Below are 27,092 nucleotides of genomic sequence, written 5' to 3' on the forward strand. Positions count from 1 at the left end.
TACAGGAGGCTATTTAAACCACACCCGATGGATGAATCTTGCTTTGTGTTATTCTGCATTCTCTGCAGCAGAACGCTCATCGTGTCTTCTGCTTCTGATCCTGGGCCTAAGGGAACAAAGGCTTACCATCCTGGAATCCAGTCTTCAGCAGCACCTGTAAAGACAAAGAAAGAACAGGTTAGCACTACGGTCTTCAGTGGCAGCGCATCTCTTACCTGGTCCATCGGCTGTCACCAACGCCTCGCGCTGCATTCCGGCATCTGAAAGACAAAGGCTTACCTACTCTTCGCATGCTCCGGAGGTCTTCGCACTGCATTCCGGCATCTGAAAGACAAAAGCTTACCAGCTCTTCGCACGCTCCGGAGGCCTTCGGCGCTGCATCCCGCATCTGAAAGACAAAAGAAGGTGCGTTTAAAGACATTGGGCAACTTTATTACTCACGTGCCATTACTCCTTCCCACGCCGAATCCAGTGGGTATTCCAGCACCCTTCAGCTTCTCTAAAGCTCCGAACTTGTACCTGCAAGATAAAAGGGACAGTTAGTGCGCATCGTGAAGCAGGCTACAAGCGCTTACTTACGTGCTTCCAGGCGCTTCTATTCCTCACACGGGTTCGATCCTCAACTCTCATCAGCCCGCCATCCGCCATCGCCGGAACCCTGCAAAACAAGAGATATCATTACAAAAGACTTTTAAGACATTTGAAGTGCCCAGAACTTACCGTTTGTGCAGTTAACGACGGACAGCAGTCCTCTGAGGTCAAGAGGCCTGCACCCTTATCCAGTGAAGAAACTGGTTACGGCACCCTGCCCCGAGGCAGATGGAGAGCTCGGCGTTCACTTACCTAAGACATCTTACTCTTCGAGTCAGACATACAGTGCACAGAGGTCCAGCCCAAAGAGCCGACCGTGTGTTACACATCACCTTTGAAGATACGGCATTCACCCAGTCAAGACCGGCGCCTCTGCGGGAATCAGGTGAGCGTTACATTCCCTTCCCTTGAACGATTTCTTGGTGTGAGGCACAGTGCCTACTGTATCCCGGGCCTTCACCCCCGGCTGTGACTCACCCTTTGTCCTAGGGCTGTGTGCGGAGAGTCCTAGCTCCCCCACCTGTTACCTGAACAGAAAGAGTCCAAGATGTCACGGTCCGTCTGATCTGCTTATCGTTGTTTTCTTTGGCCAAGTATATTCCAAAAACAAATTTGCGAAGAGCATTGATCTCTGTGGCTTATCAAGTGCCTGATTTGTGTTTGGGCCTCTAAGTTGGGCTCTCAATCTTATTTGTGTGGGCCTCTGCGATTCCTCTTTTGTCGATTCATGGAAGTCCATTCTCCTGCCTTTGAGAGTGTCATCTTTTGCTCGGATGTAGCCGAGCCCCTTCTGGGAGTTCTGTTTGGGTTTCCTCCTCAATTTGTAGTAGTGCCATGCCTGACTCCCTTGTCTTAATCCTTTGTTGTCTGCCATCAAAGTTGAAAATTAACCCAAAGGGAAATGTCCATCTGTACCTTATTCCACGTTCCTGAACAGTCTTTACCACATAATACATGTCTCAGCGTTTTTGAAGAATCAACCTGGATAGTTCCTGGTACATCTGAATCTCTGTCCCATTGTGCGTAATCGTGGCTGCAGTTCTCACCTCCCTTAATATTTGTTCCTTTTCTGGGTAAAGCTTGCAGGCTGCCAGTACGTCTCGGGGCGGGTAACCGGTTCTGACCTCTTGGGTCCCGTTCTGTGAACCCTGTCCAGGAGGATATTTGTGGGCCCATTTCCGGCTAATATGTCTGGAAAGATACGAATGACTGTTTCTTTCAATTCTGTATCCATCACAGATTCTGGAAAATTCTTTACACGAATATTGGAACTCTGTGAGCAATTCTCAAGCTCTTCGTACTGCAATTTCAGGTTGTGTGTCAGTCTGGATAGTTCCTCGAGAGCGATGTTGGTTTGCTTGCTCCCCTCCGTCAGTTTCTGAATTGCTTGCTCATTGTTATCTATCCTTTCTGCCAAAGTGGATATTTATTTACTAAAGTCAGCAAGTGACCCTCTAATTTCTGAGATGAGTGTAGTGAACTGTAGCTGAAAAGAGGAGGCACATTACTCTTGAAACTCCTGGAAGCTTTTAAGTAAGTCATCCTTGGATACTGCTTTGTCCGATGCACCCGATTGCGTCTCCGGTTGCTCTTGCGGTTTTGGTTTGATCAGTGACCCAGTCAGGCTTTTGCTTTTTGCCCAGAGCAAGCCCAAGGGTTTAGGCTGTTTCTGTTGAGAATCAGTTAGTGCCAATTGCGTAAGCTTCTTCCTGGTGCCAGACATAAGTCTTTTATTTTTAGTTGTAGATATATCCCTTTCTGTAGGGATTAATCCCCGTTTGGTGCGCTGTATCTTTGCTTTATCTCAATGAGGAAGTACAGGTGCCCTTATAATTGGGCCTCCAGGGATTTACTGTAGTTTCAAATACAATACTGCTTACCCTGTGTCATATTTGCTTAGTATCCCTTGCCCCTTGGGTTCTTCCACTATCACTTTTTATGGTCTCCTTGGAGCGCTGTACCCTTTTGAAGTGCCCTGCTGTTAGCACAACACTTTGGGATGTAATGCACGCTTCACCTTCAGATGTACATGAGACTCCACCTGTTTCCGAGCAGGAGCCTCCACATTTTGATCCCTGTAACTGGAGATTGCCTCCTGCGCCTACGCTACGGTAGTTCCTCTTCCCCACTACACATAGTCAGTCACCAGTGTATGTCCCCTATGGACCCCTGCCTCCGCAATATTTCCCCTTACTTCAGCTGACCTGTTCCCGGCTTGCCACAGCCCGGCGAGTAGCTAGGAGAGGGGTCCGTGTAAGGGTTCTCCAGCAGAGGCTGTCGCCAATGTGGTTAGGGCGGGGCTCACCCTACACCTTTCACCCCGTTTGCTGCCTTTCTGCTGCTGCGTGACCCCGCCACGATAAGGGGTTAAAGCAGGCTTTCTCTGGCATCCACTCAGTTCGAGGGGCCCGCTCTGGACAATGTATCCCGCTTTGGCCGCTTCAATTTGGGCAGAGCGGTCGTGGGCATGTCCTATCTATTCGGTGGCCATCTTGGATCTCCCCCACACATTTTTTTTAACCTACTTTTTGGCTGTTTTAAAAAAAGCCTACTGGATCGATTTACACCAAAGGCACGGGCAGTCTTTTTCCGTTCAACGGTTTGGGCAGTAGGTGTGAGCAAAATTATTTTTCCATTGCGTCTATGGGAAAAAACACACATTTTTGAAACCCCCACCTATAACGTTGCCTCCCCCTGCACAAAACCCCACAAAACGTTGCAGAATCCATCTGACAGGCCCATATACTCATTCTGCAAAGTTTAGTGAGGATTCGTGCAAGGGGGGGGGCAAGTTATAAGCTGCCCAAAAAGTGTTATATATATATATATATATATATATATATATATATATATATATATATATATATATATATATATATATATATATATATATATATATATATATATATATATATATATATGAATACATAATGGGAAATAGAAGAGAGAGAGAGAGAGAGAGAGAGAGAGAGAGAGAGAGAGGGGCATGCATTTTATACTAGGCCTCTCCATTTTTGCAATCTAAGGTACACATTTGTGGCCAGGTGACAGAAACGTTGCACCCGTGCAAGTGCACTGTATTAGCACTAGGGGAAAATTGCAAAAAAAACAATTTGCCCCTGTGCAAAAATACAGTGAAAATCTATCTTGCCCTATGCTATGCCAAACTGCTTGTCATGGTGCAATGGTTTGTTAATCTGTCGCAGTCTTTTTAGAAACAGGTAAACATTGTCTTAGTGCTAATACCGTGCAATTTTGCACTTGCACCGGTGCAACGTTTCTGTAATCTAGCCCCTGAGGTCACGACCAATATTGTAAAAGAACATGTCTTTTTCTTTAAACAATGGTTTTAAAACGTCTCACTCACCTCCTATTCTCACACAAACAAAGCGAAATGTTGGCAATCATCCATGGGCAAGGTTGTTTTGTATCTCAGAAGCCTCTCGATGCCGAATGTGTATAGATTGGCACGGTCCCCGTTGTTTCCTCAAGTGCTCATGTAAAACCTCTGCTGGTCATAAAACACTGCCATGGTTCGTCCTTCCTCTCGGGAACACAAGCTACAAGACTGTAATGAAACGGAGAAAAGCAGAGTGCTCGTGATTTTCTGCATACCCAATGTTTCTGCAGGCAAGAGGCGCAGGCTTGCTAAGCGACTTCACTGAAAATGGCGCACTTCATTTGTGCTGGTCTGTTAAGTGCAGCACATCTCGAAATGATCACAAAATAACTTACATAGGCTGGCACTTTAGTGATAGAAATCCCATAAGGGCCCAGAAGGGTCCCTTATGGCAGAAAAATTGCATGTAAGCAAGTTTGAAATGGAAGTGTGTTTCACTTTCACTGCTTAGAGTGCAGAAAATTTATTTTTATTTGCCTAAACTCGTATAACTAAATCAAGAATATTTTGTATAGTTCTCCGCATTATAAACCAGTATTCTTCCTGATGCACTAAAAAAAGATCTACTTATCGGTGGGCATAGGTAGTATTTGTTACTCCAAGATGGATGCCTGTCTTTGCTGCACAGAAAGCATCACAACCTGGATCCAAAGGGCTCACCTCGCTCGTCAACGTTATATTTTGGATTTACCGACGAACTTTGTTAAATACAGTTATAGTTTCACTTTCTGTAAAACATTCCTTATAAATTGATAACACAAATATAGATGATGGGTTAGGGTTGCAGCACAAAACATAAAAAACACAGAAATTGGTCCACTATAGTTGCTAAAACAACCATTACTTGACCACCACCATCCAATGCTCGTGGTGTTATCAATTAGGCTAAATGACATGGAAAATAGGCCCTTGAAAATAACGTCTACGTGCCATACCACAAGCACCTTGAAGACACCCTTTTTGCTGATTGAGCATGTCCTGCCACCATATACAGTGTACACTTATCCCAGGGAATGACTTTCAGCCACGACCCAGGCTCTCCCAGGGTACCCAGTGTGCTCCTCCCCAGTGGCCTCTTGCCCAAAGACTAAGCCTTCCGCCATGCCGCAGGAACCTCTTCTGAGTCAACAGTGAGTACTGTCTTTGGGGAATGTTATTAGACGTGCCCTAGGCATCTTCACGCTTCCTTGGTCATGGCCTGTGCCCGTGCTAAGGGCCCACTTTGCCTTTGGCCAGGCTGTGGCCCTTATAGCATCTGCCAGTCCGAGCTGGGCCCTCAGACCCACCTCAGGCCTGCAGGGCCCCGTCCCGGTCAGCAAACTTGTACATACCTGACTTGGAGTCCATGGGAACACAATTCGGGTTGCAAGCTCTAGAGAGAACGATCCCTGCCCTGTCTTGGGCCCCTGAGTCTAGAGTTGGGTCCATAGGCAACGCAGGGACCAGGCTCATGCTTGGCTCTGGACCTTCGGTCCCCTAGTTCTGTGGGCCACACAAACTGGGCTTAAACTCAGTTCTGGGCCTGCAAGCTGGATCTGCAAACCCTGAACAGACCCAGTCCTGACCTGACCTAGAGCCTGGGGCTCCAGAGCCAGGTTCGTGAGTCCTGGACATGCCTGGCTGAGCCAGGGGTGTTGCTAGGTCTGTAAAAGATCCAGGGTTATGCTACTGTCGGGACTCAGGGCTATCTAGCCTTTTGGATGTAGCCCCTGAGATTCTATCCAGGGCTAGAACCAAAGGACCAGGAGCTATAGCCCCTTACCCCCCACACCCCTAGCAACGCCTCTGCCTGCCTCTGTTGACCCGGAGTCGGACTTGTAGACCATCTCAAACTATGTTCCAGATCCCCAGACTCGGGTGAGAATTAAAAAAAAAGTTGTATTCAGAATACAATCGTTTTTAGATTTTGGGGAGATGCTACGTTTTCTATACACATATGCAGTGTGTTGTACTGGAAGTGGAGCTGGTGCCTGCATATTGTCATGACTGTGCTGTTGGACTGCTGATGAGAGGAACGCGCTGATTAAGGACTGTGTTTGGGCTGGTCAGGCTTGTGAAGTGTCTCCAGAAGTCACCGTTAATAATTTATCACAGGCACGTTCATACATAGCCATCTTAATAACACGCTATTCCCCTAACAGAAATAGTCTGTGGTAAGGCAATAATTCACAAAATGTTATATGCATATTAAATATCAAGCAAGAATGAGCTAAAATATACTGTGCCTTATCTTTCTCACGATGTAGACCTGCCTGTCCGCACCTATGGCACTACATGTGAGCTGTGATTGTACACCAATCACGTATAAATAGATTGCTGTGAGAAGACGCACATGTGTGTCATTCTGCAACATCTTCCACATCAGAATTGAAATTATGCCCTTTTTGAGTAAAATCACTTGTTTTGCACAGGAAGAGACGCTGTATCGGGAAAGGAAGAGGTGTCATTAAAGAAATAATTCCTGCGAAAAACAGCATTTGCCACTTAGGTCGCAGGATATGTGTGCTTTCGCCTGAAGCCACCTGCATTTTAAATAAAGAAGGCGCTGAGCAAACAGATGTATTTAAGGCTGGCTTCCTGATTGCAACAAACTCAGAGAGCGTTTTATTTCAAATGAATTAAGAACATGGAGTGTTAAATCCCCTAATTCGAGCCCTCCGCCCAAAAACAACAGCCGAATCAATGCAAACTCTGAGTAAGGTGTGCAGCAGGGCCAGCAGATGGCCTGGTTACTGACCACGCAGAGCGGCTCTCTCTTATCACAGTCCTTAATAACAAGCGGCTGATTCGCTCCTAGTTGCAGAGGAATTAGTTACAAAGTATCCACCATTCACCCAATAGGGAGAGGCTAAACGCCCCGAAACTGTACAAGAGTACATCTTGTGTTGGAAGGCAAGCAGCATAAAAATGCATGAAGAATACCCCATACACTGGGAAGGAGGCGGAAACTAGGGCTGTCATGAGTAGGAGTAGAGGCCAGTATAATGGACATTACTGCTGTGCAATCAAGGCTGATCCCGGATGACCTTGGATTCGTCACCCTGGACCCTTGGTGTCCTCTGAAACAACTTCTCGCTCATGCGCCTGCCCTCATGTGAACGCTTAACCCTGTACCTGGCCTTCATTTCTTACTGTCCTCCGATGTTTTGTTTTCTTCCATTGGCCGTAAAGCGCTTAGTGACCCAAGAGTGATACAACACTTTAAATACAATTAAAATAAATAAACAAAACTGAAGATACCCTCCAACAATATGATATGATATGTTATTTATAACGCGCTTAATACCCAGAGGTTTTTAAGCGCGGACCCAGGGATCGAACCTGTGGTTCTCCGTGTCGTTTTGCTTCCCACAACTATTGACCACAACGCGCACAATTAGAACTAAAAAATTGCTACAAAATTCACCATCCAAACCATCCCAGACTTCCCTTTGTGATGGTCATTTAATATCTAGATGTCACATATATGGCTGATTGTTCCCACAGTTCAAAGATCAGGGCAGGGGTCTGCAACCTTTGACTCACCCGATGTTTTGGACTATAGCGCCCATCAGCGCTAGCCAGCATAGTCATTAGTGAAGAATAATGGGAGCCGTTGTACAAAACATTGGTAGAGCTACAGGTTGCAGGCCCCTGTCCCAGGGAGACCAAAGGCCCTGAAGTCAGTGGAACCCAGTGCCTATCCTGGCTTTTTAAGTTGGCATCATAGTAACTACAAGGAATGCAGGGCTATGTAGCTCTACCCCTCTCATCAGACTATCTATCATTCCACAACCACCACTCATGCGCCAATCGAATCAAACCCTAGGATCTGGAGAGTGCAGTCCCATGAGTCTGAAGTGGAATAGGGGTGACCAGAGGTCTAAGATACTTCCCGCACTCTGGGTGTATAAATGCACAGGAGGCCACATGTCACAGTACTTAGATCACCAGAAAGTCGAATTCTGTGACAGGGGGGGTTCCTCATATGGGGGTAAATTCTCCACCAGCTGAGGAAGGAGAGAAGTATTTGCAAAAAAACAGCTCACCTATATCCCAGTTGTTGAAAGTCGACTAAATAAACAAGACTTCCTCGTGATAGTCTTGTTTATTTCTTGCAGAATGACGGTGTAGCAGTGATGAGACAGATGGAAGGCTGCTGCATGGATAAACCCAGTCATTTAGGTGTTGGCACAGGAGTATTGCTTCCTTGAGCAGCAATCACACTAGATATTGGTGAAGACCATGGACGAAGATTTCAGAGTGAAGGGAAGATCACTGGATTGGAACTGGAAATCTGACAAATCAGTTGAGCTGAACCTCATTTGGTCTATGATGGGTAGGCCTTCCTGCCCATCTGGTTTCAGAACCGGGCACCATATGTAAGATAACCGCCCCTCAATCCTCTGGGGATAATGCGACACCCACCGCCCCCTCCAATAGTTCTTGAAAGCTGAGCTGGAGAGCTATCCTTTTCAAATAGTCCATTGCGCACTGAGTTAAAATGACTCTAATGTCCCGTGGGAGGCTAGTGAATGCAATAATAGCCACCAAAGGCCACATCCAGAAATCAACCATTGGAAAATGTGTATTTTCGTATTGTGTTTATTATAAAACAAGCCTGTACAGGAAACGCCCCTCCATAGCTGGGAAGGCTGCAGAGACGGTAAAGAAGAATGACCACGAGTTGTGATTCTGGACACACGGGATATACTCCCCTTTGGAGCCCTCCAGGCAGAGAGCAACATATGAGACACAGGCTGCTAGCAGGAGAGATGATTAGCAGAGAATGATGGAACTCGTGTTCCCAAGGAAAGGGATAGCTTGACATCCTCCACTGCCTGTTTCACCAACCCACCCAGGTTAGTACTTAAAAGAGTTTCGTTTTTAAAAGGGAATTCTTAGCACAATGCACTTCATACGCCGAAAGCTCCCTCAATCCGCAAATGCAAGAACATATGCTAGAGCTGTGGCATGTAAAATGGCAAATGAAATGCTAAATGAAAGCATCCACTGTTTTCCCATCATCTCTTGGGGGGAACCACAGTAAGTCCTTCAGCGAGTGTTGGGTAGTAGTCAGCTCCCTTGTGCACACTGTCACAGGAAAGGGTATCTTCTGAGGCCACAGAGATGTAGCCCGCAATGGTAATATAGTATTCACCTTTAATGCACCTGCACATTTCTCTTCAAACCACTGGACAGGATACATATTGGTCTTCTTCCTGTAGATGGAAGCTGTGACAAGGTCCCTTAGATCTTTCTGGGGGCATCTAGTGGGGTAACAGGAGCCGAGCCCGTAAGTGAAGGCCCTTGTGCAATATGGGGCGGATACCCTGGCCACCCTCACTTAGTCCCATCACAGGGCAGGGGGAAGTCACCTGCAGGACTGGACCCTTAAGGGCCATGCTCAAAGATGCAAGACCTTGCACGATATGGGGGCACCGTCTACTCAAAAAAGGCTCAGCGTGATACAGAAACCAACCCTCACTGAAACTATGGCAAACACCCTGATGCAATGACATCACTCACTTTGGGTCCCTCTGCCAGTGCCACTTAAAAAAAGTACACAGATTCAGCACACCACTGTGATCTGTGGACACGGGCACACATGTGGGAGGGACCTCACAGAAACATTCCAAAATGATGGACCAGCTTTTTAAAATCACAGGTCAGCCTATGTGAGAATCTTGAGCAATAAAATATGTTACATCTGTGGAGGGGGGAAGCAATTATATAGAAACCAATTACCCAAAAGCAACTGTGATGGTACACTGGTGCATACCCTTCCACTCAGATTGGCCCCCGGGGAAGGGGGCGGGAGAGAGAGAGAGGAGGGAGCAGAGGTGGATGAAGGCAATTTGGGGAAAGAAACATTACAAGGTGGTAGGAGGGGGCCATGAGCAGATGGCAGGTAGAAGACACAAGGAGGGTGGAAGCAGGTACACATTACTAGGTGGTAGGAGAGAGACATCAGGACATGGAGGCAAGGAGACACCAGTAGGCACCAGGAGGGCAACATCCCCAGTTGGTAGGTGGGAGACATCAAGATGTGGTTGGAGGAAGATGCTAGAAGGTGATAGGAAGAAGATATCTCGAGGTGTTAAAAGGAAGAAACTAGGAGGCAAATGGAGGCAGATATCAGGTGGTGCAGAAGAAAGTAATCCGGCAGAGGTTGGTGAGGAGTTAGTCAGCCAGAGTAGGAAGGAATGAGAGGGCATGCTTAGCCCAAATCAGACCTAGACATGAAACCCTAATCAGAAGGAGTTCAACTTTCTTGTCCCGGCGCAGCCATGGCAGGTCCTATGGTTCTTCGGTGATCAGGTGTGTGTCAGGAATGACTGTTCCCGACTTCCCCGGTATGCACTGCATCATCACGTTCGGTGACAATCAGCCAATCCACCGCGGGAAAGCACAGGCTGATCACCAATGCAGAAATAAACTTCCTGCAGTACAGCAGCCCCACGCTCCTCAAACAGGAACTGTCCTGTGAGAGTGTTGTATCGCACTGCTTCTGTGTTCTGGTATCTTGGATCCCTGGCTTTGACTTACCTGACCTGTCTTATGAAACTACCTGGTTTGTAACAGCGATTTTCAGCCTGCTTCTTTGGATTTGACCCGGCTTGTTTGTTTTGGATTAAGCACTTGGATTACCCCGTCTGCTCTGGTTGCTGTTGATTTTCCTCAGAATCTCATATTGGTTTGCGTTTATTGGACTTTTGCCTTTGGATTCTCATGCTTGTTCACGACCCCCGGATTGAACCTCTGATTTGAACTTGGATTACGCTTTGTGGATTACTCGCTTGGATTTGTGTGTTTTTTCTTGCTTCTCCTGCATTTCCTTAGATTACCGCCCTTGTGCCGCCTAGTTTAGGTCCCTCAAGACTATTTTTCTTTGGGCTTTGGGAGCACTTTCCTCACACCCCGTGCACTGACTGACACTGGGCGTGTTATCTGATCTCTGGACTCAGCCAACAACAGGTGAAGTGTGTGAGGTTAATAGGTTTCCGATCTGCAATTGACTTTTCTAAGGTAGGATAAGGGAATCGGGGGAAAACGGGTGGAGAGGAAGCTGTGTGATCCCACACGTGAGTAACGCTGTCATCTGTTCCTTTCCAGCCTGGGAGAGACATGTTGTCATACCTTTACATTTTCGCCAGATCACTCCTCTCAGCAGTATACTTATATCTGTTTGCAGGGGTGAGAGTCAGAGGAAAGTATACAATGCTCCAGGGCACCCTGCCTCATCCGGGTGCCATTGTGACATAGACCCATTGTGGGAGGAGGAACAAGCAAGTTGTGCTGTGTTGAGAAGAAGCAGGCTCAGATGGGGAGTAGAGAGCTGGTGAAATGTGACATATTCAAGACCCCACGAAGGGAGGCTGAAAGGCCATCTAGTGAAGGACCAAGTGAAATGTTATGTCCTCCTTAAAGTGGGCAACATATTGGCTGTGACATATGTCAATCATTTGGGAGGAGAAAAATTCAAACGTTTTACATCTGGACATCTGGACAGGAACATTTCCTTCCAAGCAGAATTACTTCCAGGTCTTTCCAATGCAGTAGCAGACTGGAACTCCAGATAACTGATGCACTGGATTGATTGGATGTGGAACTTCATTGAGAAGATACAGCACTTTTTTCATGTACATTAGTTTATATTTTGTCCAAATTGTCAATGTCTACAATGTTGCAGTTGGGGAACAGATCTGGAAACCGTGGTCCCTTTACCAAATTTGCCATGATTCTGAGTGTTCTCCCCCAAGTCTGCAGATAAATAGCAACCTTACATTTATGGACCCCATTTTTGCCATCCCAATTTTGGTTCCCATCGCTCCTTCAATTTACTGTACGCTTGGTCTGAATCTAATGTTGCGGGTGTGATTTCAGCTCAGCCTGCTCTTTGTCTGCTCTTTCGTCAGATGCTCTACAATTCATTAGAGATTTCTGGGCAAAATCTGTGCAGTTAAGTTATGGCTCATCATGGGCACTCATGGCTAGATAATGCGTGGATGAGGTCAAAGATCCCATTTCAGCACCTCCAGCAGATGTACTCAGGAAGGGTGAAGCTCATAGGACTATAACGAGCTCTAGGTCTGCTATTTCTGTCATATCCTAGTTACAGGTGAACCAGTAGGTAAACATTTCTTGGTTAAGAGAAGTCTTTGCTCCATCAAGTTTCAAGGGCCCCTAAAGCACAGGTATTCAAAATTATGGGCTGTAAATGTATTGGTTCACCTTTTTTTTTAATCTTGTCCATGACCTCATATTATTATATTTGTTTGCTTTGATTTCTATTAGAGGAATGTCTGACATAAGGGTGTTTGGCAACCCTGGTTTCGGCTGTTCTAAGCACTTTCTATGACATTTAACAGGAGATGGGTTGTTGGATAGTGCCCTCCCGAGTTAATTTTTTTAAAACAAAACCTGTTTCTTGTTATGCATAGCATCATTTATATACCCCAGTAGTTTATTCCTTTTGCCTAAATCATCAAACAGAGGTCCTTATAGTTATCCATACTTCATATCTACCCATCCCCTGGACTGCCTAACTATTTGAATTTATGAATGCAGCACACACAAGATACAGGTAGGGGCAGAGTAGCAGAGAGGGGAAGAAAGACATTGCCTGAATGGCTATGGGATCCCTGCCTGTTCCCTTGTCTCCTGTCCAGTATGGATGTTCCTCTATGTGCTTTACTTGATCTTCTATATGCTATACTGCCTCCACCTTTCTGGTTGGTTAGGACGTTTTGTGATGAAATGAATAAGGTGTCTCTACAACCAATATATGCATATACGCAGCTGTCTATATATAGATACTAAATAACTGGAGTCTAGTATAGAAAAGGAAACACAAATGTTTTGTCGTCAGGAGTCATTTTAAGTATCTCAAATTCCTTCCTCCCTTGTCCTTGCATTCAGGAAAGAACTTGACTGTCATTGGGGATCACCGGACAGCATAATGACATAATAACATGTTAATTCAAGCGCAGCTCCTTAGTCTAGGACAAGGACTTCCCATCTCAAGCTGAAATGAAGTTGGACCCATAAAGTAAATCTAACTGCACCTACCAACCTCTAAAGGAGATCTGAGTAACGGATGACACAGGGCATGCAATTCTGCACTCTGATTGACGTATGGATCGGCTTTACGGACCTACATTGTTATATTTATTTATTTGTACCGCCCCATTAACCCGCAGGCATCTTGACGCAACATAAACACAGGAGACAAACATAAAAACAGGACATTGTGGTATCAGTTTAGGTCTAGAGTGGCTACATCATCCCTGACTGAGAACCTGACGTTTATTTGAAGAGAATGGTTTTCAGCGAAGCCCTGAAAGTTTTCCAATTTCTGTCCAACCGGAGAGTGCTAGGTTCCATACCAGTGCAGCCCACTTAGGAAAAGCCCTCCCTCGGCTTCCAGCCCTTTTGAGCCTGTCCTTGTTCATTGTTCCCAGATTAGCAAAATGGAGAGCGCAAGTGGGTGTGTATTGTGTGATGCAGGTCTTCAAATAACCAGTGCCTTTCCGTGGAGACACTTAGGCACCAGGGTAGCAACCTTAAAGTGAATGGGGGCTGAGATCGGGAGTCAGAGTAGGGATATCATCCCAGATAAAATATGGTCACGTTTTGGAATGCCCTTGATGATGCGGACTGCCTCATTTTGGAGGATTTGAAGCTGGTGCTGGCATTTGTAACTGGCCCCTATAGTGAGTTACAGTAGTCAAGACGGGTGAGAATGATAGCTTGACCAATAGAGGCACAGTTTGCCTTTGATGAAGGGCGTGATGTTTTTAAGGAGTCTTAGGTAGTAGTTGCAGTTTTCTTAGCTGTAGCCAAGAGTTGAGTTAAAAATACCCCCAGTGTTTTGACTTTTCCCACCACTACGATGGGGCAGTCCTTAATGCACAAATGGGAATATTATTTCCCCAGTTTCGCTGAGGCTCCCGAATACCAAACAATAGGAGTACGGTTTTTGCTCCCTTGAGGCAAAGCCAGTTTTCCGTCATCCACTGTTCGATGACCCCGTAAATGGAGTTCAAATTCCTAATATCTGTTTCATAGTCCCCACTGATTTTCAAAATCAGCTGGGTGTCATCAGTGTAATTCGTAAAAGAGACCCCGTAGGTCTCTTACAGATGGCAAAGTGGTCTGATCTGTAGTAAATTGGTATTTCCTATGTGGCACTGTCGTCTCTGCTATTGTTGCTTCCTGCACTGTTACGGGTTCTCCCATCCTCATGCTGAAGCTCAGATGGTAGTACCTGCTGAAGGTCGCTCTCTCAGGTGGTTTTCCAAGGTGATTTAAGCTATTCTTCGTTTTTGCAGGCAGCATGACAGGGGACACCTCACTGCTAGTGGCCCAGGCACGCTATAAAGTGGATGCCTGATGTTACAGATTAACCATGGGCCTCTTACCTCTTACTTGCACATTCTGCCTTCTCCTCAAAATTCTCCTTCGCTCCTCGTCTCTGTTCTCTATTTCTTATCTACTATCTCAGAGGGATCCAAATCACGGGCTGGGCCACCATTCCCAGCTTCTACACAGTAGGCCTGGCACCTGCTAATCTGCCCGGCTGTTGCCATGGAAAATGTGTCCAATCCAGAAACCAAAGGCACGTTACCAAGTGGTAGGCAAGCTGCATTTCTCACTTGCACATTTCAATGCATGTTATCCTCATATGCCATGTTGCACCACACATTCCAGTAACTCCTTACACAAAGCAAGCATGATCAACAACACACAGATTTCAGTTTTACTATTTTGTATAAAGTTGTATTTAGGATGACCATTCACTGTTTCCAACTATGCTAGATGCTGCCCACAGCCCCTCTCTCATCATTGAGGATTCTCTACTATCCATACAAGGAATTTCTGAGGATGCTGGGTTTTCAACCGGTGTGTGAATTCTCCCTTCTAGATTGATTATGAAAACAAACATCGGATGAGTTTTCTGTAATTTCCAGTAACCCCATAAAATTGTCTCCTGGTCTGGTTTTACCTCAGCATGAGCCAACATAAACACAGGATGGTTTAAAGCCTGGGGGTTTGAGTGACCCCACACTACTTTCTTTTTTGGGTTTGGGCTTTCTTGGTCGCTGTGAGATTCTGTTTGTCCCGGTTTTGGGTTCTCGGGACATCTTGCAGTTGGACATTGGGACTAGGGTGTATCTGGTGTGACAGATGGCCTGAATGAAGCAAAACTTCTCCCTCCTATTTCAAGGGTATTTATTGACAAATACAGAAACAATAGGGTTTGGCTCTTGAAATAATAATAGGATTTTTCAGGAAGGAGACAGGCAGTTTGTTGGATCAAAGTCACTGGCCGGAAAAGGGGTTTGGGAAGTGGCACTAAAGCTATTCCTCTCTCTCAATTCCCACTGGTTTACCCCCTCCCTAACTCGGGCGTCCATACAGGGGATAGTTCTACATATCAGTAACACCTATTTATCTGTTTTTCTCGTGTGCTACCAGTGGTTTCCCTAAGTCGATGTCTGTCTATCTCCCCCAGGGACTTCCTACCTATCTCTACACTACCACAGATGTTACTTCCAGAGGGTGGGGTATGTGTGCCTCCTGATCTTATCACCCCCTTTCTCTTTACTACTCTACTTCTCCCCCTACTCTCCTCCGTCCTACCTTCTATTCCCCGCAACTCGTAGATCTCTGTACCTTTTCTCTGTATCGCACTCTCTACCTTCTACAAACTAGTACGAGTCTTCCTGCTCTACTCTTATCACAACTACAACCCCTTTGCCATTTTCGATTTAGTAAACTCATTGATACGGTGCCCTGCTCACGCCTTTACTATTCCCACTCTCACTACTCTCACCCCATCCCCACTTCTCTAATACACACTACTCATTGCACCCCACTTCTACACCCTCCATACTAGCCTCGCTCTCTGCTAACACTCACTCCCTCTCACACTACTAGTGACTACTCTATTACTACCTCCCACACTATATTCAGTCTTTCACTCTCATTCCCATTCCCCAAAGTCCCCTTCGCCTCTTCCTGCCCTATAACACACTACACTACACTACACACCACTGATACCACTCTCTCTCAAATACCTCACCTTTCTAAAACCACCTCTAAAACCACTGTTCTGCCATCCTTCCTCTGCCTGGTCTCTTGGTCTCCCTCCAACTCCACCTGTACCCTCGCCCATACAGCCCATACTCTGCCTCTGCTGCTGTCTGCTTTTATAGTACAGTGCTCTGCATGCTGGGACTGTCACACCGACCCGTTGGTTGCAGAGCTCAGCTGATTCCCTGCACCAATCAGTGCCTGCCTTTCCCATGAAGGAGGGCTACACAGCTGGTAGGCTTTAAAAAAAAACTCCAAGCCCCACCCCTTTCCAGCATGGTTTTACAAGCAGTTTGGTGTTTCTCTGCCATTGGTGTTTCTCTGCCATTGTGTAGGCTGAAAGTGTGTTATTAGTTTGGGCTATCAACACCTATAAGACAAAACTATTGAATTAGAGTACAGTTAGGAAGAAATGGCATAGGAGGAGGCACATACAAGATTTAGGTGTTTGGTTATTTCCCCACCCATTGACTGCCTATGGCCATGCTAGCTCCTATGGCCATTCCCTCCCAGTTCCTGCCCCTTCCTGCCCAAAACACCTCTTCATGGGAATGTTTCGAGCTTGTGCTCCCTCAGGCCTTATCATCAAACTTTGCACTCAAGTGCCTGCCAGTGTTTGTTTTCAAAGTAGTCTTCTGAGAGTTAATGGGGCTCATTGCAAGTATGCCAGTATCCCGCTGGTAATTCTGGCGGGATACCGGAAAAGTGGCCCTACTGTTTCTACCGCCTGAAATCCTGGGAAATCCGAGGCATCTGAAACGCTGGTAAATCCCCATTCCATGCAGTCACATAGTAGAACACCATGGATGGGATTACAGAAATTACCAGCACTGGGAATACAAGTGTTGGTAATTGCAGAATTTATTTGGCAGTGGGGGTCTGATTTACCGGCAGGTCAGGCCTGGAGGTAGTTCCGTGCCATCACCGGCATTTATACCTGCATTTTTCCAGGACCAGGAAACCTGTAATGAGGCCTAATTACTTAACTGGAGTTGTAAACTAACTGCTGGGGTAGGAAACATTCTTAACCAGGTCTGTCTTCAGCCACTCGATTTGTAAGCACTCTGCATGTCCATCCATGAAGTCCTGTTGAAAACAAGCACTGGCAAAGGCAACAGTTTTGGCTTGGTTACAAGTATTAGGCATTTGCCAGGCATTGCTATTAGATGTCCAGGTACTCGCACCATTTTCCACCTGCTACCATCAATGACCAGTTAATACTACTACGTCTGTGCCTGGCAAATAGTTTTGCCTTGCCTATCCAAAAGCCCATAATGTTGGCACTGCATATGCTTGTTCTGTCTGGAGGGTGAGTAGTCTGCTTCTCTGATGTGTTGGATGTGGTGTGGTGGTGTTGCCATTTCACAGATGCTGGCATTGCTGCATTTTGTGACTTTAGGGTGTTTACTTCCTTGCCGTCTCCCTGCTCCTCTCTTTCCACCGTAGTCCTCTCCTCTACCTACTCAATGCTCTGCCCCACACTCATTCCTCCTTCCCTCCTGATTTCTCATTTCTCAGACTTAGTGGTTGAAGTGTACAAAAAGTAGTAGTGGAACTATGTTCCTTACTGACACGCACCCGCTCCTCACAAACCCCATTGCCACACCCGCTCCATCGCCCAATACATACCCTCAAACACATGAACCTGCTGTTTAAGGGAACGCTCACTCAAGTGCAAATTTCAACTTCTTCCTACACTTTTATTTGAAAACAAAACCATTCCAGAACTGTTTCTTTTTAAAATAAAACTATAGGCGCAGGAAAACCTAATTTAAAAAAGTAGAAGAGCACCGCTCCCATCCGCTCCAGCCCACTTCGACCACTGGGCCTAGGGCATTCCCACTTCTCTGCTTTGCTTGCTCTAACATTTCCTGGGATATAGAGGCAGGGTTAGAGGTGGAGCAAGTGGCAGGGGGTGTGGAAGGGGGGGGGGTCGCCACTTATCTGCTAAGGGAAATGCTGCTAATGGAGATTCCCATGCACCCAGGAGGAGCATACTCGTCCTTAGCACATAAGGGGTTAATCAAAGTAAATGCTGTATATTTTTTTAAAAAAGGTTTGTTTGCATGTATGCATATGTAAATCTATGAGTGTGTGCATGTACGTGATTTGTTTGTACCCGGATACCTTGCGTTTTGTTGAACAGATGTAACGTCTACACACTTGATTAATACAGTGAGGTTTATTTAGTGCCTAGGTGGTAAGCCAACATGTGTTTCCACTCCTCAGGGTCCTTATCAAGGCTAAGGGGTGTTGGGCATGAGGCCAGGTCGTTGGACTGTGTCCTGTATTTGTGGTGGTCCCTGTGGGCTGAGGTCTGTTAGTGCGGTCTGCTGCGGGTGTAAGGGTCTCGCCCGGATGGTCACTGTATTAGTGTGTCGACGTCACATCTATTCAAGAAAGCGCAAGGTATCCGGGTACCAATAAATCGCAATTCACACGAGAGGTGGGGGCAGCACCTCCACAAACTCGTGACCGTGCAGCTCACAAACCGGGAACGAGTAAACAATTATAAAGAAATGAGTGAAGCGCATGTGGAGTCTATTATCTAGCGCCCAAACACTCTCACATGTGTATGTACGTGTGCGTGTTGAGTGAGTGTGAGAGCATGGACCAGAAAAACAGTCAGTGGGCCTCATTATGACTGAGGCGGTAAATACCGGCACGGTTGCTGCTGGAGTCATGAAATGACTGTACCCGGCAATGGGGATCTACCGGGGGCATTCCAGCCCCGGTGGACCCAGTACTTCCCCTTTGCTGGGTGCCGGTAATAATTACTCCCCATTCCCATTGCGCCGCATAGGGCTCAATGGGAATGGGGAGGTTGGATGCACGGCACCATTCGTGAATGGTGCCGTTGCATCCGACATGGTCTGCTCGCAGACCTGGTGGGCGAAAAGGCACCCACGAGCAGAACTCGTAGTTTGCTGGTCCGGTAACAATGGTACCGGCAAGCTTACCGGAACCGTTGTTACCGTACTGGGAACATGTTAATGAGGTCCAGTGTGTTTGTGAGTGATGGCGGATCACATCATTGGCGTGGTGAATAGAAATGTAGTGCTAGGACCCGGTAGCCAACACGTCGTGTGAAAATGTCACTCCAGTGTTCAGAAGAGGAGAGGGGCTGAGAGGCACACCCTCGTGCAGTGGTATAACAGTAAGTGAGCAGGGCAGGTCAAGGTACTCAGCTGTGCTAGTGGAAGTTAGTTTTATTTAATATTACACATTGCCATACCATCTTTAGGGAGCCATCCGAGCTGGGGAGCACATCCATCGGCCTTTTTCAGGCAAAGTTATAACCCCCTTTTCTGGAATGACCCTGCCAGTGAACTCATTGCAGAGATTACAGTTGTGAGATTTTTGCGTCTACCCCCATGAAGTCAAACTTTACTTCTGGCTGTTTGCCAGGCCTACGAATTTAGGCGGTAGGCTACTGCGTTTTAAGCAAGCTCAGAGCCCGGCCCAGGAGACACGGCTACTGATTGCAGTGAAAGACGTATGATCAGTCTGTGTGTGAGTGTCAGCGGCATGGTGTGTCCACTTAGGTCATTTGTTTTGATTGATGTGTTTTTGCACTCACACTCCTTTGACTGATCTCTCGTGTCTCAGTCAGACCTGTGGTGTGCAGAGGACGTCAGATGATCAGGGGCAGAGCGAGCGTGACGAGATGCAGCCATGTCGGAGCTGTTTGTGTCTTTTGGGCAAATCATTGCATAGGCTTTGCCACTTCAGAGAGGGTGGCACACCTGTGGAAAAGTTTACTTCTGCCAAGGCAATTACTTGTTCATATAAATTACAATCTCATGCGATTGAACAGATGATATTTGTCGTGGATATTAATGAACTGCTGCCCATTAGTCGAACACCCCAAGCAGCTGACAGCACACTTACGTAAGACATTTTTAGTCCTCCAATAACATATTTACAGCTCCAACAAAGCCATGGGCTTCATTACGACTTTGGAGGCAGCCATGAAGGCTATTAGCGCCATTGCTGCCTCCAAAATCGTGTCCGGGTCCGGTCTGGTGGAGTGGGGACTTTCCCGAACATTCCACCCTAGGCGGACCCGGTAAGTCCCCATTCCAAATGCCATTCTCCATTCCCATTTGATCCTCCATAGGGCTCAATGGGAATGGGGAAGTAGCTAATAACGGCACCGCAATTTGCGGTACCCTTATTAGCGCCCTGGTCCCTTAGCGGGACCCGTAAAGGACGTGTGGTCAGACCACATGTTCTTAATGGCTCCCGCTAAGGGACCTTGGAATTGGGTGGTAAGGGATTACCACAGGGACGTCATTTGGGGGTCGCCAGAGGTCGCAAATGCGACCTCTGGGGTCTTCCTTGCAACCTCTGGGGTCTCCCTTGTGACCTCTGTGTTAAAAAAAAAGAAAAAAAAACTCAATTTTTTTATTTTTATAATGCAAGCTCCTGGGCTGTGCCAGGCACCATGTGGCTCTTTACTTCTGGAGTGGCTGGCATTCTTGTTCAGGCCCCTTTTTAAAAAAAAAGAAAAATAAGAACAGGAGTGCCACAAGTCTAACACTTTCAGCACTGATCCTAAATAAGAAAGAATAGGAATACCAAATAATGTGTCTTTCTGGAATTCTATACAATAATTGCTAGACTCATCAAAGGTTTATTTCAGGGACACTTCGGGGGGCGAGTCACTGATTCAGTCTGTTCTTAAATGCCTCAACTCAGTCTTTCATCCTTCTGAGGTTGATAAATGAGTACCAACACAGGTTGGGTGATATTGGGTGTACATTTTTTCTATATAAAGCGCTTAAGCGTAAGTGCTATATAATAACACATCATTATCATTTGGTCATGGACGTCGGCTTGAATTCACAGTAATTTTGTAATATGGGCCTATATACACTGATCTTAACAATACATATGGCGATCCATTCTTGTATGAAATGTACATCACATTATAGTGATATCGTAACCATATTTTTTGTAGTGTACAATGCTATGTGATGCCACTTCCTGTTTTGTCAACGGGTGAAAGGTCATGTTACATCGCTTCCTGCGATATCACTTCGAGTCGGGGTCACATGACATCACCTCCTGTGATGTCATCAGGGTGTCAAGGGTCGTGTGATGTCACTTCCGCTACCCCTGGCATTTTGGTGAAATGACGTCCCTGGATTACCGACACCGGTCTCCTTACCTTTGCCCGGTATACCTTACCGCCCAACTTGTAATGACCCTAACTCTGAGAAGACTGCTTTGTGCTGTAGTGCCTGCTAGTTGCATTCCAAAGTTTGATATTACTGCGTGATAAAACGACCTCAAATAGATCCCATGATTCTGAGTTTTCGGTGGGGGAAGGGCGAGGACAGGGTGGGAATGGCCATAGGGATAAGCATGACCATGGGCAGTCAAAGGTTGGGTAAATAACCAAACAACATCTACAAGCGTTGCGTCCTTCCTCACATCCCACCTCTCTCCTAGCTCTTCTCTTATGCAATTGTATCTTTTTATGGGTGTAAAGCCACCTACATGCCTATAGTAAAAACCCCATATACAGCTCCAAAATGACACATTTCTCGTCACAAGGGCGCTTGTGCAGAATTCTACGCGAAACCTTCAATATGTGCTTGAGGGTAAAATTCCGTTCTTATCCCAATTGCTTGTGTGGAGTGAAAGCTCCTGTGATGTAAACAATAGTTGCCATAACCCTCAAGCTTAGGCAACAAAGTCAAAAACAAACTCAAAGTTGCTGCAATTTCAAGTGTATCCTGCCCACTCGTGAAAAGGTATCCAGCCCTGTATTTGCTTGGAATTCTGGAACGTGCAGTTTCCCCAAAATCCAAATGTGTAAGAAAACACTACGCATCCCAGGATCGAAAGGGAAAAAATGGTACTAGATGTCTCTTTTCACTATGGCCACTGGAAACTTCAGCACTCTATGCGTCTCGTGCTGTAGTGCAGACTGCACGGAAATAAATAACTTAAAATCTGACCAGTGTTCTCACGTTGATCTTAGTTAGACCATGCCAGACAGTGCTTCATTGTTGTCTGTTTAGAGCCATATTTCATTTGATGTTATTTCTTCTGATGTCATCAGTTCAAAGGTGACATTAAGTCATTTCCTATGATATCATTATTCTAATTACATTTTTGAAACTTAGAAAATCACAATCAACTAAAAAGTACTACTTGCCGCACACCGGTCTGTTTTTGAGAGTGGCTCCTTTCCTACCAGAAGAAAGGGAAGGCACAAAAGGAGAGAGCAGGGAGATTTGAAAAGAAGAGGAAATGGGGTAGAGGGTGGTTGAGAAAGTCAGGGGGCTGAATAGGCGGGGTGAATGGAGAGGAAAGAGACAGAATGCGGGGACAAGAGAAAGAACTGGTAGCAATGAAGAGACAGAAAGGGAGGGAGCGAGAATGGGTGTAAGAGAGAGAAGGGAGTATGTACATGACAGAAGGAGAGATAGCTAAGAGAGCTAACAAGAGCTGGCGAGAAGCAAGAGGTGGAACATGGGAGAGAGGACAGAGAAGGCGAGTGAGAGAGGCAGGATACAGAATAGGAGGGGAGGAGATAAAAGAGAAGAGAGGAAAAGGGTGAGAAAGAGAAAAGGAGGAGCATGAAGGGAAATAGGAAGATCTGGGGACCAGAAAGTGAATGAGATAGAACAGGAGGGAGGAAGAGACAGACCAGACCAGGCAGATAAAAATAGCATTTGACTCTGAGGCTCCAAATATATGTGTACCGGACTCTTGGAATTAACTCACTTCCTGTAGTTTTGTCTTCTGTGCACAACATGAATCTGCACGCAGAAATCATTACAAGCCATAACTAAATGCACACAATCACGTCTCACTTTTTTCTTCTAACACCGCTACTCCATGCACAATATTATTTCCTATAAATACACAGACACTGTGCTCTCGTGCCATTTTCTGTAAATCCTGTCTTTTTATGCTCATGACATTTTGCATTCTTGTACCCATTATACACGTAGGCCTACAACTACCAGAATGCATTATCATGTAAGTCGAAAAGCAAAGACTGGTTCACACCTAACACGGGTCAGTCTAAACCCTCTGCAAATTGCTTCATTTAAGTGAGAAAATCGGTTTGTATAGTGTCCATCTGCAATTATTGGTAGCATTGCTGTGCTTGGCTTTGTAGGAAAATGGGGGTGGAGGTTTGTTGTTTTAGTACTACTTTTAGGACTAATGCACGCAACAGAATTTCCTTAGTTATGTTATTGTGATTTATGCCATGCACCGCTACCATTTTCATGGTCTCCAGGCACTCTGGCGGATCTGAAAAGGAAGAGGGCTGGAAGGGCATAGTTAATGGGATTGAGAGGGAAAAAGTGCAAGAGAGCTTTGATGTTCTGTTGGTAGCTTCAGTTTGTAAAATCACGTCACTGTGTGCTGGTTTGTTTTTAGTAGGTAACCGTTATGTGGTGTTTGGTGTATGCGTTGGTATGGGTGATTTGTGTGTAACTGGTTTAGCTTCCTGTTGGGTGTTGTGGAGTGTGTGCAGTTTGTGGTTGTTTTAGATTTTTGTTGAGGTAGAGATATGAGTGTGTTTTGTTCAGTGTTTGAGGGTGAGTATGCAGGATATTGGAGAATCTTTAGTGGCGTTAGCAGAGATTTTCTGTGTCCTTTTGTGACACGGTTATGTTAATTTGTTGAGTTCATACTATTCTATGGTGATTTGTGGTGGACTGTTCATCCCTTTTTGGATTTTTCCTGTTTAGCTTGCTGAGTTAAGCGTTGTTTTTAGCAGTTTTCTGAACTTCAGCTGTTTTTCTGTTGTTTGTATTTGCTTTAGGAGTGAGTTCAAAAGTTTGCTGCGATGCAGGAAAACGCTATTCCTCCAAATTTCCGCTTTCAGTATTGTTTAGGTTTGAGGCGAATGTTGTTGCTGGACCTTAGTGTTCGGTTTGGTTTGCAGATCGAAATTTTTTCCTGCATGAAGTATGCTCCTCTACCATCGATTGCTCTGCATGTTATGCAGAGCGTGTTGAAGAAAATACATGTTTTGCCCGGGAGCCAATGTAGGGTTCTCAGTGCAGGTGTTCTCTCTTAGTTAGTCTGAGAAGTAGTCTTGTTGCTGCATTCTGTATACGTTGTTTTTTTTTAATAAGGTACTCTAGCATTCCAAGATAGATGCTGTTGGCGTAGTCTATTCTTGACATGTCTAGAGAAATGACAGCGAGTGTTTTATGTGGAAAAGGGAAAAGTGGGAGTTTCCACTTGATTGAGATCTTTGACCACTTTGGATGGTTCTGGTTGGTTTCACATTTCAGTAGGCCATGGAATGTGATGTTGGTTCAACGAATCAAAAGGCGTGATCATGATTTCCCTTTTGTCCGGGTTGACTTTATGGCTGTTGGTACTCATCAACTAGTTTATTTCTGTGAGGCAGTTGGACAGTGTTTGGTTTTGTTCTTTGCTAGCATTGATTTTACATGATTTGTCTGCCATCAGCATAATTGTGGCAGGTGAGGCTGTGTCTTTTGATGAGGTTGATGAGAGGGTTCATGTAGATGTACAATAGCAGCGGTGAGAGGATGAGCTCTGTGGGACTCCACAAGTTGTTATTCTGTTATTCGATGGGAGGCGGGTGTTGAGTTGTAGTGGGTTAGCCAGGTTGTTTCTGTTCTTTCTGCCATGAACGATTTTAACTAAAGTAACGCTGTGTTGCCAATTCCTATATCTTTGAGTCTTTTGATAAATGTTTCGTGGTGGACTGCATTGAAGGCTGCCGATAGATCAAGTAGTATTAGTGCGGATTTGACATTGGAGTCTGCGTTGGTTTTTAGGTCATCCCATATCAATAATAATGCTGTTTCCATTTCTCTCATGGGTCTGAAGGCAACTTGTGCCTGGTCTAGTATCCAATTATGTTTGTACATAATTCTATTCGGTCAAAAACCATAAAAGCATCTTGTCATTACAAACTGAACATCATACATAAAATCTACAGTTTATATTGACAATACACAGTATAATTGGTAAAAATAGATTCCAACGTGCACTTATATTAATCACTTGTTGCACTATGTAGCCCCGCTCTATGTATACATTTTGCAATAAAATAAATTAAATTCACATTTGAAGTGTTCTTACAAAATGTGACAGCCAAGTCTGTTGTTCTGATATGCTTTAGCCGGAATACTGGCAATAAATAGCACTTTCTCAACCATGTGTACCCTGGGCAAAACAATAGAAAGGGCTAAATTGACTCCTCAGAATTACCACCAACTTTACAATGCATCTCGAGGAGCTTGACCATCTTACCGTAAATCTGGCTACCATTAAGGGTGTTTGTGTGTAATTGAATGTATAAAGCTCTGGCATATGCAGGAGTCACACATTCTAGGTACCTGTTTCAAACTGTTAAATGCTGTGCAGTCACTTTTCATCTGGCTTATAACTTTGTGACACTTTTTTTAACTTGGGCCTTTGAGCTCTGAGTTAGGCCCTCTGGATTTTCCCAGAAAGTCGCCATATCCAGAGCCTCAAGGCCTCCATGGACAAATCGAAGCCAAACCAAAGAGCCAGACTTGGGTATTTTTTGCAAAAAAGTCATAGCTTCTCGATATTTAATACACTCAGGAGTACTCCATAGCCTAATCCAGTACAACAATGGCTTGGTGGCAATCACTTAATTATTGGGCTTGAAACCAGATTCCCATCACAAACTTGCCATTGGGGCTCCCTTGGGTTGCATTAGTAGGCTCTGCAAAAAGGTGTTATCTGCCACACTTAGCTCCGCTGAGGGGCAGTAACTCCACAGCTCAGACCCATACATTGTGGCTCCCCTGCCTTATTCTTGGTACAGTTTAATGGCCTGGGAAACTGACCCCTGCCCAGCTTATTATAAAAGCAGCAAACTCTCCCGCTACATGTCGCCAAAGTTGCTGTAGCCTTGACAAGATGGATTGATCAGGTAAGATCTTCTGAAAATCTAATCTATAGTCATAATGGGACACCTGTTCTAACACATAAACAACCAACACCTTCAGTTTAATTTTCGTATGTTTCTTTCTACCTAATACCAACACCTTAGTTTTCTCTTGGTTTAGTGACATAGAGAGCTCTTGACATTTCTCTATGAATATTTTCAGGTTGTGTCTCAGCCCCATCGGGGTTGTGGATAATAGTACAGCGTTGTCAGCATAGAAGAGTGCTGCAAACCTGTCCCATCCTAGTTTGGTAGGATCGAGACAGTCAACCACCAATTCCCCTATGATGATGTTGATATACAGACAGAATAAGAGGGGGACCATCACACACTCCTGAACGACCCCGCTCTCCACTGCAAAATAATCAGTCAGCTCCCCATCCAACCCTCACCTAACTGATGCTCTGTTATCACAGTGGAGGATTGGATGTTAGTCAGGAGGGTGTCTGGAATATCCTTATCTCTCAGCACTGACCAGTTTACTGCGCGATACGCTACCAAACGCGGTACGAAGATCCACGAAAACCTCATGAACAATGGCTTTCATGCACAGATAATTTTCCATGTGCGCAATTCACTAATGAGGTAAGTCACTTTGTGAGCATGCACAGTTAATTAGCTATCATCCCCGAAGAAAGTTTGGAAGGGAATATCCACAACCAGCCACTGTAATCCTTTATGAAGAAGTGTAAAAGGTGCATCCTAAACACTTTTCCCCAAACATATAGGCTACAAAAAAACAAATATTTCATTTGTGATGATAAAGAGTGTTCATCAACCAGTCCAAGACTTCAATGTCTGCCACAGAATCTAGCAACAGCACTCCTATGCAGAGAAAAGTAAGTGTACAAAAAAGTATAAACCATTGGTTTAGCTGTGGCTGTTCATTTGTCGACACTGCTCAGAGACCATGCAGAATTTTGTTTGTCATTCGGAAAAACCCTCATATATGTAACAAAAAACAAATATCACTTGTCATAACTGAGGTGGCTGTGAAAACACTTCATACAGGATACAATGTTTGCAAAAGGAATAACGGCAACTAAAAGTAATGTGTCAGAAAATATGTTATGTGCCACTTTAATGAAG

Source organism: Ambystoma mexicanum, chromosome 4p, assembly GCF_040938575.1.
Source record: "Ambystoma mexicanum isolate Mex_15411 chromosome 4p, UKY_AmexF1_1, whole genome shotgun sequence".
Taxonomy (NCBI): Eukaryota; Metazoa; Chordata; class Amphibia; order Caudata; family Ambystomatidae; genus Ambystoma; species Ambystoma mexicanum.